This window comes from Coturnix japonica, chromosome 4 (assembly GCF_054131305.1).
Source record: "Coturnix japonica strain WE chromosome 4, WE-NBRP24, whole genome shotgun sequence".
Classification (NCBI taxonomy): Eukaryota; Metazoa; Chordata; class Aves; order Galliformes; family Phasianidae; genus Coturnix; species Coturnix japonica.
This window is the reverse complement of record NC_140666.1, coordinates 73,768,826-73,779,748: the sequence shown is the minus strand read 5'-3', so window position 1 is coordinate 73,779,748 and position 10,923 is coordinate 73,768,826.

Sequence of the window (10,923 nt, the reverse complement as noted above, 5' to 3'; positions counted from 1 at the left end):
TCAATTATACAGTAGTATAATACTGGTTCTTCAATATTAATAAAGGTCCTCAGAGACAGCTCAGTTAATTTTGCTCCAAATATAGTAAATTTATCCTCATGTATTATACATTGTTTAAATTTATGTAATATAAATAATACATAGTAAATAATATTTTATTTATAGGAAATAAATATAATTTCCTTTTCTTTTGTAGTTTTAAGCCATATATTGTTATGCATGCACTCAGTTATGCCAATTAGCTATGCTTGTTAAGTGTAATAAGTAATATGTGCAACACTTAAAAACGACTTCAAGCAACCTTTAAGATCTTTCTCCGATATCGTGAGCAATATTATTTTATTGAATCAAAATAGCAATAGACTTCTATGCTATTTCGAAGTCATTTCTAGAGCCATTACATTCCCAGTTAAAATAACTATGCAAATGTGTATTCAGGCACACAGACACTCAAAAATAGAGTCATTCAGCCAATCACACATCCAAACAAAAATGTCACCTCATTAAGATAAAATGGAGTAATTTATGTACAGTTGAATAAATCACTTTTCTAAAATTTCAAGTTCCATTTGAATAAATGAACTAGTTTTTTAAACCTATTTTTAGAAACTCAATTATGTCATGAGATTTTCCCAGGTCCTCCTTTAAAAAACATAAAAAAATAACTTTTAGAATGCTATTTTATCAAATATGTTTATACTTATAGAGAAAAACAGGTTTCTTGAAGACTTACATGATAAGTATTTCATGTAACCAGACAATTATACTTACATGCATGTCTATTCCAATTCTGCTCTTTTTAGATTTTTTTTCTTTATTTCTGTAGCCATACATAGAATTTTGACACATTACAATTATAAATTCTATATGAAGAAAGGAATTAGTAGTATTTTATTTATAAACTATGCTTAGAACAGAGCAGCTGAAGTTTTAAGCATGTCTTAAAGCAAAAAATCATTTTACAATACATAATAAAAACCCCAGTGAAGTCTACTCTATCAATTAATTTGAGCACCTCATTTTCATGTACAGTTAGAGTCATTTGCAGTTCATGAAGGGGAATTTATGACTTTATGAAAAAATATTTTTTTGTGATTTGTCATTGTTGGATGTGACTGTCCATTCAAGAAAGTATCAGAAATGGAACGAAGGCAGAAATGACCATAATCTTTACACAAACACTAAAAAAAAAATCCTTAAAAGGTGATAATGTCTGGGGAGGAATAATACCTGTTCTCATGATAAGCTTCCAAATTAAACAAACTAACAAAAATTTGGATAAATTATGTAATAAAAACTTCAGGGGAAAAAAAATAAATCTTCATCACATATTCTGTTTTCCACTAAAAATTATGGCTCAATTTGTACTTCACAAAATGATTCTAATTTGCACATGAATTTTCATTTGTGTGTGTGTGTTGGGGGTGGGAGTTAAGTTATATATGTATATATAAGATATAAGTTATATATAAGATATAAGTTTATTTCACCATGCCAGACACCAATAGTAAAGCATGTCTGGTTTACTACTATTAAGCCTAAAACCACTAATCTTTTAAAATCACCTACATAACAAATTCCTTTCAGTAACAGAAAGAAACACAAGCACAGCTATCTGATATAGTTCACATTTGCCTTCAGCCTCTTTTTTCCTATAGCTTCATTTTTCACGTCTTCCTTAAAAATGAGAAAAATATGATCAAAACATCAGTCTTCACTGTTAACAGGTATTTCTGAGTTTAACCTCATTAGCATAATACTTTAATAGCTTCTTACTTAGCTTAGCAATGTGACATCTGGACAACTGCACTATACTCCATGAGTCTGGACTAGTATATCCTCAATTTTTGATTGAGAAACAGATTTCTTTCAGCATTATAAGGGAATTACAACACAACTCACAAAATGGAAACTCGATTGTATGCCATATATATTCAATAAACAACTGAGATACTTGGCTGCATTTTCATTAGCTGTTTTTCATAGGGGAAAAATTCTACGGTACTGTGGTTCTAGGTAACGTAGGGGTAGGTACTATCATGAGGCACAGAATAAGAAAAGAATTAGAGGATTAAGTGCAATTTTAGCTGCTACTTGAAGCCTAGCTGTGACAGATATCAGTCTTAAAACCTGATAAAGATTCAGTTAATTATTTATGATGATAGTGATTTACTGGTAGATATGGCTGATTGACATCTTTTCTTAACTTTTTTTAAAGCAGAAAAGTATCTCTTTTTTTCTTTTAGTGTGTTAGAAATAGAGCTCTTTAGAGATCTGAGTTAAAAGAGAAAGCAATTATTCCACTGTATTCTGGAAAAGGCAGTTTGTATCTGGAGTTATACACATATAAAAGAAAAGGGAAAAGAGACTGTGTAAGTAAACTTTAGGAAAGATAGTACCATGATGGCGAGGAAAGGACAGTTTCAGATATAGTAAAGGAAGAGCTGGCCAAATATCACAGGCCACTGGAAGATAGCATTTAGGTCCCACAGAAGCTAGGCAACCCTATCAGAAATAGCAAATGTGTGCAGTGCAAGCAACATTAGCATCAACAGGTAGAAAGTAATTAGGAGTGGTAGGTTGTTCATCAAGGAGGAGACAGGGACAACCAAAGGAAGTATATAGGTGAATGAGGAAAAAACAAGCAGTGGAAAATAGTGAGAATGTGGGAATAAAAAGGACTATTTGAGTGAGAGCTGGCTTTTTTGTTGGTACTATTGCCTGACCGATCCCAACACTTGATCACTGCAAGCCATACTTCTCATTAATCTCTATTCCTAAGTGGTTTTCCCTGTGTGTGTGTGTGTGCGTGTGTGTGTATGTGTGAGAACTCCATCTGGCAAGCCAGAAAGTAGATGAGAAGTCTATGATGCTGTAAATGAAGTAGGGCTATCATGGACTTCAAACTCTAGAATAGCACTGCAGAAACTGGGATCTGAAGGATATGAATATACCAAAGACTAGGCTGTACTGAACCAGTTACTGGAGTAACTGGTTGTAACTGGTGTATTACTGGTTGTAACTGGTGTATTTCTGTATATACAGGGGTCTAGAGTACCAGCAAGCTCAAGTCTTGAGTAGCCCACCAGGAGGAAAATTATGGATCTATTTTGTGGTTCGTGTAAATTGTCTTTCTTTATACAGATGATGGCAGATTGCTCTCTGCCAGTGTTGATCCATGTGTCTGGCTGGCCAACCTTTTGGCTTGCCAGGGACTCATTTAGTGAATAGAAATTTTCTTGGGCCACATATACTTAGGTCACTCCAAAAGTAATGTTTCCTTTTTATTTCCTTGGAAACTACAACAGATACAAAGAGCACAATAATACTATTTCATAGAGAAAATCTCTGCTACAAAACACTTGTTTTCAACATAGTCACCACCATTAGCTATGCATTTTCATCAGTGATCAACAAGAGTATTCATACCATTCTTGCAGAAATCTACACCAATTAATTTGTCCCAATATCACCACAGCTGAAACACACCACTCACTGCCTCACCATGCTGAAATTCACTGTTTGGTCTTCAGAAATACTCGGCAAGCACTGGTGAATGTCAACGGGTGGAATTTTTTCCACATGGAGGAATTCAATACCTTTGCACCATACATACCTCCATGTCAGATGTCATTTTGTCAGACTGGCCTCTGCTGACATCTGTCACAAGGCAATAAAAGGTAACAGAATACTGGTGGGAATGTTCAGCTTCTACTGCCATGCCACCAACTAGGTAGAACAGGAGATATTACTTTCAGAGCAGCTTTCACAAGATAAACAATATTGTTAATATATAAGTGACAAAACTTTTTTTTTTTTTTTTTTCTTCTTAAAACATTAAAAAAAAAAAAAAAAGAGTGGAACTAAAACATCAAACTAGTGGGATATTTGACATTTTTGTGAAACAAATACATCAGATTGGATTGATACCAGTGGTTGCAATTCTTAGTGAGGTCTCAAGGTGTTCATTAAGGATTTTTGATGCAATTTTCAGGTACTTCATCTTTGACAATAATTGTTCAAAATGTGTGTACTGCCATGAAATGATTACAGGAATAAAGTGGGGTTGTGAAACAAAAGACATTTTTTCTCTGCTAAGATAGGCATTATGAAAGTCCAACAAAAAGATATGATCAGATTTTTGAGTTGAATAACTGATACCACGGTAGCTCAGCCAGAGAGTCCTTTAATGAGACAAAAGGTTTAGAAACACAACGTTTCAAGCTCATGTTTTTTTCATCATTATCACAGAGCAATATGTAGTTGTGTTTATAAAATAAGGAAGAATTGAAATGCTTAATTTGTCGTGATACCTTGAAATGAAAAATCCATGCTTGGAAAACATTAGGCAATAATACATGTAAAATTGATGGTTTGTACAGAGAGGTAATCTTAGTGTAACACAAAATAAACAAACAAGCAAAAAACAAAAATAAGTGTAGAAAGCCTTGGTCATCTGTGTGAGAGTACAGATGATTAAATTATCTGATATATTTTTTTCAGCAATCATTGAGTATTTTAGAGTATTTCAGCAATCACTGAGTATTTTAGTATTTTAGTAGTCAGTCAAGTAAACTATTTAGAGGCAGATCTAGTTTCCTATAAATCCTAAGTAACTTGTAAGATTCTTGATATTTCTGAGGTGGCAGTATTTCATACAGAAACATTTTGTATCTGTATTTCTGATGATGCCTACATTTTTCATGGTTATAAAATATATATATATATTTCATTTTATAGTATTTTACTTTTGTGTGTGTGTGTGCGTGCACATGTGTGTCTGTGTGGAAGATAATGACCTATGCTGGTTATCTGGCTTACTTTAATACTCAGTACTCACTTTCTGTAGAATCACATAATACATTTAGACTAATTACACCTCAATTTCCTACTGATACAATGAGCATTCCAATGTTTCTTTTCCACTCTTTTGTCTATTCAGAACACAACTTTTTCTTTTTTTCATTGTATTTTACATTTACAGTAATATACAATGAAACCCATGTCTCAGTTGCATTTTTCATTTTTATAACCAAAATAAGTAAATATATTATATATATATATATATAAGCTTATATAAGTATATATATATATATATATATATATATATATATATATATATATATAACATATTATGTGTATATATATATATATATAGTAAAAGCAATAGCTACTCTATGACCTGCATCTGGTTCCAGAGAACTCAGCTTGAATACAATTAACTCTTTTTAAACAAATAAATAATAATATAAAAAAGGCTGAGTCCAGGGCCTGGACCTGAAATATTTTTGAAAGTTTTATTTTCACAATTACAAAATTTTTCAGATTAAATTACCAAATAACTTTTTCATCTTGGGCCAATTTCTATAATAAACCTCAGTAGAAAGCTACATACAGTATAGAGATCTGCTACATACTATTTTTTCAGTGCTACAATTGTGTTTATTTCTGTATTGTCCAGAATTCTATTATTTCTCTAAAATCAGTTACCAGCTAGCTGTTACTTCTTGAGAAAATATTTAAAATAAGAAATAGTGCATCAGAAATAAATGTTTTAAAAAAATAAACAATCAAACAATCAGAAATGAGGAAAAGTGCTACATATTCTGAGTCATTTGTAAAGGTTACTGAGAACTCATTGCAGAATAAGAATCAGCTCTTAAGGTTATACTCAGAGGGGAACTGGTGTCACAGATCTCCCAATATTCACTTGTGAAATTTCAATAGAATATGGACCTCCCATGGAAGTTTTCATTTATTACATTCTTGAAACAACCAGGATAAAGAATTAATCTCAAGAGTTTGCTAATTATTGGATACACTTGGATACATGATGAGAATCAGTCCTCATTTTAAATATACTTGCAAATCTGTGTCATAGTTCCCACAATCACACAGAATCATTAATCACTGAGATTGGAAAATATGCTCATCTGGTACCTTGCTCAAAGCACAGTCACCTAGAGCTCATTTTTGTGTCCTGTCAGGTTTTGAATATTTTCAAGGATAGAGACTCCACAAAATCTCACTTCTCAGCCACTTTCCCAGTAAATCAGTGTTTCCTTGTGTTCAGATCAAATTGCCCGTGTTTCACAGTTTTCCCATTCCCACTGAGGATCACTGAGAAGAGCTAGTATCATGATTTCCTTACTTTAACTCATCATTTACTAAATCATATTGGTAAAATGCTACCTTGGATGACCCTACCTTTTCTTCCCTCATTTTTTCCTCACATTGAACAATTTATGCTGGATTAAATTACTTATCATTTTCAGACTGTCTTATACTCTTGTCTTTCTATAATTATGAGCAATTTGATATTTATTTACAAAAAAGAAACATTTGGAGATAAATCCTTTTTCTTTCTGTGCTTTTTCCTGACAGCTTAACTGTTTAAAAATTATGCCATACTCCCATTGAGAATGTCTCCAAACTACTCTTGTTTAATCATTTATGCTTCAATGGTGCTTGCTGAGGTTCTTTCTCATATCATCAAAGACAATATGTTCTACTTAAAATTTTTCTTTAATATATATGCCAGTGATTTACGGGCTGGTTCAACCTGGTTCCATGACTAGTTGGGTGGAGGAATTTCATAAAATCCATGCCTCCAGAAAAAGGAAACAGGGGACCCCAAAATAATTTAAAAACAGCGACAAGGATCTGAGGAGAAACAAAGTAATTTTACTAAATATAGTATTGGAATGCAAGATAACCCACTATAATACATTATCATTAGAACTGAAGTCAATAAATCAAATGTAATAAGAGAGTATCTGAAAGCTGTAGGCCTTACAGTAATACTGAAGTGTGCAGTCAGGACAGGCAGCAGTGAAGAAAGGAGGAGGACAAGGAAAAGGAGGAGAAGAGCAATCAGCTGACCTTGACAGGAGTTATATCTCTTCTCTGACCACAAAGCCCCCTGGGGAGTTTAGCTCCAGAACTGGAGCATTAACATTTTATCTCCCAGTGAACTACATGGTGTTATGATATGGTATACCAATAACCGAAAATCATAAAACCATGACATATGTACTAGTTTGTTAATTCATCTTTTTCTGCATATCTTGTCTCTGACTAACAAGTCAGAGACTTCCACGATACAGCCTGTCTTTTAGTGTCCCTTTTCACTTTTCCAAAATTCTGGAAAATGATTTCAAAGTCAAGTGCTAGGAGGACTTATTTCCATGGTCTTCCTCAATAATGAGATTACTTAAGTTCTGTGGCCTTATTATTCCTCTTATCCTTGATGGGCCATTTTGTTGATGATGACTAGCCTTTAAACTAATTTCAGTTTAAATAACTTTATGTAAAACAAACATACTAAAAACCCAGAAACAAATAAGATTTAAATTCAGAGTAGATACATGTACTACAAACTGCTGGAATAATTTATGCATGAATAATCTCTATTTAGAAAGAGCTCAGCAAGGCAGAATGCTGCAATGATAGTTTTTTGTTGAAGCTAGTGATGCCACTATATAATAATAACTTGACTGCATAGTCTGCACAGGAAGTCATTGCTTCATTTGCTACTATTTGGAAAGCATTCAGAACTATAGCGTCTGAATAACCAAAATTAGACCTATGGAGTATCATTCAGAGGTTTCAGGGAGAAAATTAAAAGAAAAATAAGAGAGGAAATAGACCAAGACTATATCCATAGGAGTTGTAGGTTACATGTGCTTGAAATATCTATATCCATTTCCACTTCCAGGTTTCCCAGAAATTAGCCTAGGAGGAAATTAGGAGTTGTGAACAATTTGCAGACTGAGAATCTGAAGCTGAATCGAAGTTAAAATGTAGAATAAAAACCAAAGGTGAAGCAAAGGACAGAAAATACTTTGCTTGATAGACCTTACACTGATACAGTCTCTGGAAAACAAACAAACAAACAAACAAAAATTGAGCATCTAGTTTCTCCCATTTTCAGCTATTAATCATAGGAAAATAAAATAACTATCTCAGTCAAACAAATTAACTGAGATATGCAGTGTTGATTGCATCCTGGAAATGCAAGCTACATAGTCTGCATATTCAGATTTTGTTCTGTAAGTGAATTATTATTTTACTATTTCTTCTTTTTATTATTGAGAATAAAATAACTTTTCTAAATAATATATCATAGTTTAGGGCTCATTTCCCACTGTGTTTTGGCGCATTTCCACTGAAGTGTTATTAACCATATTTTTGCATAATCTCATTACCTCATGCTATGTGATTGACAAGACTTAGATTTTTTCTTACATCTTCCCAATTTGCAATGCATGGATGTTCTGCAGTCACTACACTCTTGCTGATTCTTTTTTTTTTTTTTTTTTTTTTTTAATGCTTCCCACTGAGCTTCATGCACCATTATTCAATTAAAAGCTGCCATTAAAAATTTATTATATTTTGCACTCAATCACATATATGGACCTTGGGAATCTACATATAAATGTCTGTGCATTTCAAGAACCCAATGAATGTTGTCTTCTTTGGCAAAATATTTACTTGTTAAAAAATATTGCATATATTTTAACCAAATAATTTAAAGAAATGCTTGCTGTCACTAATAAAATTTGTCTGAAGAAGCACTTCCTGAGGAAAAAAAAATAAACAAACAAACCAAAAAGTAACTTCTTAAAGAAGGCAGGCACAGAGAAGTCCAAATGCAATAACAGCAAAATTACCTTATTACATCAAATTGGTATTGTAAATACTGTACAGCAGCAGTAATCTCCCATTCTCTTCAGTGCTGCCACAGATGTCAAGGACATGAGAAAATATGAGGATAAGATTATATTATCTTTTTTAATCTCCAGCTTAAGGCAAAGAATTCAGATGAAGAATACATCCTTATGTTAGTTAGCTGCTATACTTTTTCACATCCGTAGCTGAGATTTAGATCAACATAAATGAAGAAAACTGTGATTAGAAACAAAATTATGCAAATCAATCTTATTTTTAATTTTATCTTTTAATGTGAATAGTTATAATTATCCATTACCTCAGTTAAGGTACTATGACAAATTTTGTGCAAGAAATATAGTTAAGATTTTAGTAACATATACTCATAAGAAGCCAAAAGTATAAGGCAAGTTTGATGCCTTTTAAAAGAATGTACTAGGAAAATATGGAGAACTCCTCTAAAAATAAAATATAAAACTATTTTTTTTCCTAATTTCTTCACTATGAAGTATGCAATTATGCTTTGCATGCTGTAGAACTACAAATCAAACAGTTGCATCAGGGGAGAGAAATTTGGAGGCGTAAACCTGTGAAAAATGTAGGATTTCAGCTAAGCTTTAAAATGAAATTAAATAGAGTTAGAGATTTGCTGTTTCAGATGCCAAAATCAGCAGAAAAGAGAGATTTTGCACAAGATTGTGGGAAAAGTGAGGGAGGTCAAATCTGTATGAGCTGAGGGCAAGAGAAGTTCAGTATTAGTGAATATCAGTCAGCAGGTAGCATAGCAGCAAATTCACATTCCTATATAATGAGTCCTGTCTTTGCACAGCCTTGGAACCCTGTTGATAAATTAGCATTGATCTTGTTCTCTGCTAGAACTGTACTCCAGCACTCAGGTTTCCTTTCCAAAGTGTTTCTGGTGCATGATTTTAGACTAGAGAACAGCAAGTGAAGGTGGGCTGAATATATGCCACATTTTTCAAGGAGGTGAGGAAAAACACCTAACATACTGTAATAAAAATCTTTTCTATTCTCTAATGTATTTCTTTTTTCTACCTTTAATAATAATTCATCACGTTTACCACTGTACTGCGATTTTACTTTTTTTTTTTTTTTTTGCTCTCATCTTTACTGATAAGCTTGCATTTAAAAAACAAAAGCAAAACCAAAAACAATGCTTTTAGCCAAAGCATTATAGTCAAAAATTATTTTTCAGGAAAATGGGAAAGAATATGAAGTTGGAGAAATTTTTCTCACTGTCAGGCTTGGAAGGTGAGAGGAGTGGTCTTAAGCTGTGATTGGAGTTCCCCAGTGATAAATAATATGGCCAGTGTGGTCAAATATGTGCAGTGGTGACCTAGAAAATGAGCCACTGCTGTCACTGTCATATGCACTCTGCTGTTGGCTTCAGGGGCCTTTGTGAGGGGAGGCTGAGCTAATCTGTTCTGGATACAGCCCATTCCAGCCATCTCCAATAGCTTTATCCATGGACACTGCTAATCATATCAGCCAAATTAGAGCCTTTCTACTGTTTTCTCATGAAATATACACTCAGCTTTCACATTTCCATTTATAAAAGAATGTTTCCCTGTGTTTATGTCCAGATGCAAATGCAAATTTTGAGACCTCTGTTACAGCCATGTATAAGTCAATGTCTCATATGTTTGCATGCAGATCAAGACCAGTTATGGTTTAGTTCATTGATAAAATTTACATGAATTAAACCAGAACCTCAGGAACAGGGAAAGACTGAAAATCATAGAAGAAGGGTTGAGAGAAAGAAGAGGGGAGGGCGTGAAGGGCCTTAGAGAAAAGACAAGAGGTGTGTTTCCTGTTGCTGCTGTGGAGAACCGTGGTAACATATGGTAGAAACCAAATGCCACCTACAGGTAATTACTGTCCCCCACATACATCTTTCAATTGCAAAGCAGATACGTTTTCCAAGCAGCTGTTGCTATCAGAGTGGGCAGCCAAAGCATGGCTGTTTGTCAGATTGTGTTCTCATCATGCTCACCTGGAATCTGTTTATTTTGCTGGCATCTGATGCAAAGCCTTATTGGAAAACAAACAAACAAGCAAAAAAGCTCACTGATAATTCAGACTACTTGAGTTTGATATTTCTCCATCTAGATTGGTACAGATATCCAAATTAGAAATTTCAAGTAAAATAAACCCTGTCTGTATTTCTTCCACATCCTATCTTGAAAGGTTATTTCACAATGTAAAGCCAAGTAATGAAGCTTCACAGTTAGT